The 2399-nt window shown below is 34.7% G+C and overlaps 1 non-coding gene across 1 annotated transcript; it reads left to right on the plus strand.

Annotated features, from left to right (window-relative positions):
• The first annotated feature begins 1300 nt into the window (after window positions 1-1300).
• Window positions 1301-1407, plus strand: LOC121208001 (small nucleolar RNA R71). Its single transcript, XR_005903050.1, has one exon. It is a non-coding gene; the product is annotated as a small nucleolar RNA R71 (small nucleolar RNA).
• Window positions 1408-2399: the final 992 nt, after the last annotated feature.

Raw genomic sequence — 2399 nt, forward strand, 5'->3', positions numbered from 1 at the left:
AATAATACCCTTAGGATATTTAATAGATGTATCAGCTAATTGAATACTCATCCTAGTGAGTTTTGGTTCCCCAAGACCAAGCTACTTGAACATTTTATAAGGCATCAAACTAATGTTAGTACCTAAATCAGCTAATGCTTTCTCAATATTTAAACTACCAATTAAACAGGGAATAGTAAAACTTCTTGGATCTTTCAGCTTGGTTGGTAGTTTATTTTGAAGAATAGCTGAACATTCTTCGTTGAGTTCCACAGTAGATAGCTATTCAAACTTCATTTTATTTTTTAAAAGCTCCTTCAAAAATTTTACTTATGTAGGCATCTGCCAAATAGCTTCAACAAAAGGTAAGTTAATATGCAATTATTTAAAAAGTTCAAGAAATTTACCTAATTGTGCATGCGATCTTTCTTCAACTTTGCTAGATATGGGATCGGTGATTTATATTCCTTAAGTACTGGTGTTTCACTCACTTTGGGTTTTAGCTCCTCATCCTTTTTCTTATCAGATTCTTGTTGCAGCTTATTTTCTGGTTCAGTCAACACCTTCCCATTCCTTAGTGTAACTGCTTTCACATGCTCTTTTGGGTTGGGTTCATTGTTGCTAGGTAAACTACTTTGCTGCCTTTCTGAAACTAACTTAGCAAGCTGTCCAAATTGATTTTTGAGCCCATGAATCAACGCTTGCTGATTTTTCAAAGCTGTCTTGGTATTTTGAAAACTAGTTTCTGACACCGAAATAAATTTTGTCAACATCTCTTCAAGGTTCTGTTTCTTTTCTTGCTGATAAGGTTGTTGTTGAAAACCTAAAGGGGGTTGTAGGTTTTGATTTCCTTAACCAACCCAAGAGAAATTTGGGTGGTTTCTCCATCCTGCATTATAGTTGTTACTATAAGGATTATTTTGAGGTCTAGAATTATTACCCATATAATTTAATTGCTTATTCTCATGCTAGGACCTTAGGGTAAATAGTATGAATTATTCATTCCACATCTATTTGCGTTGCATTGCATCACCGGATGTACCTGTGTAGAAATACGTAAACCATCAATTTTTTTTAATTCAAGAGTTCTACCTAGTTTGACAACATTGTGACAGCATCTAAGTTAAAAACTCTGGCTGCTTTTGTGGGCTTCGTCCTTATGACTTGCCACAGATAATTATTCAGTGACATATCTTCTAAAAATTCATAAGCCTCCTCAAGTGTTTTATTAGTCAAAGTACCACCGGTGGCTGCATCGATCAATTGCCTAGTCGAGGGGTTCAAACCGTTGTAGAAAGTTTGAACTTGTAACTATAGAGGTAACCCACGGTGAGGGCACCTTCTTAATAAATCCTTATACCTCTCCTATGCATCATATAGAGTCTCTAAATCCATTTGCACGAAGGAAGAGATATCATTCCTCAACTTGGTTGTCTTAGACGATGGGAAATACTTCAATAAGAACTTTTTGGTCATTTGCTCCCATGTAGTGATAGAACATCTTGGTAGGAAGTTCAACCACTATTTAGCCTTATTTCTCAATGATAAGGGAAACAACTGTAGCCGAATGGCATCATCAGAAACGTCATTTATCTTAAAAGTGTCACAGAATTCCAAAAAGTTAGCCAAATGAGTATTTGGATCTTCATCTTGCAAACCATCAAACTAAACAAATTGTTGGATTATCTAAATGGTGTTTGGCTTCAATTTGAAGTTATTTGTAGCAATAGTAGGTCTCACAATACTCGATTCAGCCCCAGTTAACTGGGCTTGGCATAATCGTACATAGTACGAGAAGCAGGATTTGCGGCAACCACAAAAGGTAGCTGATTATTCTGATTTTCAGCCATCTCCTTAGTAATATTAATGATGTCCTCTTCCTCTTCCACTATATTCTGCCGATTCTGCCTTACTTCTCTACGGTTTTTGCGAACTGTACTTTTGATCTCACTATCAAAAACTAAAGGTCCTGACAGGTTTCTTCTAGTCATATACTAAAGGAACCTGCCAGAAACAAACAAAAGAAAAATTAGAAAACAAAATTAGACTAAAAATAAAAATAAAATGCAATAAAAGTAAAATTGACTAAATTAAAAAAAAATTTAGTGTTCCTAATATCTTAGTCCTCGGCAATGGTGCCAAAAACTTGATGAGTCACTAAACTAACTAAACTCACGACAAAGGCAAGCACACCTATCGAATAGTAGTATAGCTATAGTGAGTCGGGAATATCATATCCATAAGGACTAAAAGTACTAGTAATTACTATCTTTTTATTATCTAGCCTATAAATTAAAAGGGATGTTTTTAATCTAAATTTAACTAAACTAATTATTAAGAATGCGACAGGGAATAGAATGAAAAAACTTGAATATAACCAAAGAAAAAGACAATACTCAGGAAAGAATCCACCTAGACTT

This window comes from Gossypium hirsutum, chromosome A01, assembly GCF_007990345.1.
Source record: "Gossypium hirsutum isolate 1008001.06 chromosome A01, Gossypium_hirsutum_v2.1, whole genome shotgun sequence".
NCBI classification, from domain to species: domain Eukaryota; kingdom Viridiplantae; phylum Streptophyta; class Magnoliopsida; order Malvales; family Malvaceae; genus Gossypium; species Gossypium hirsutum.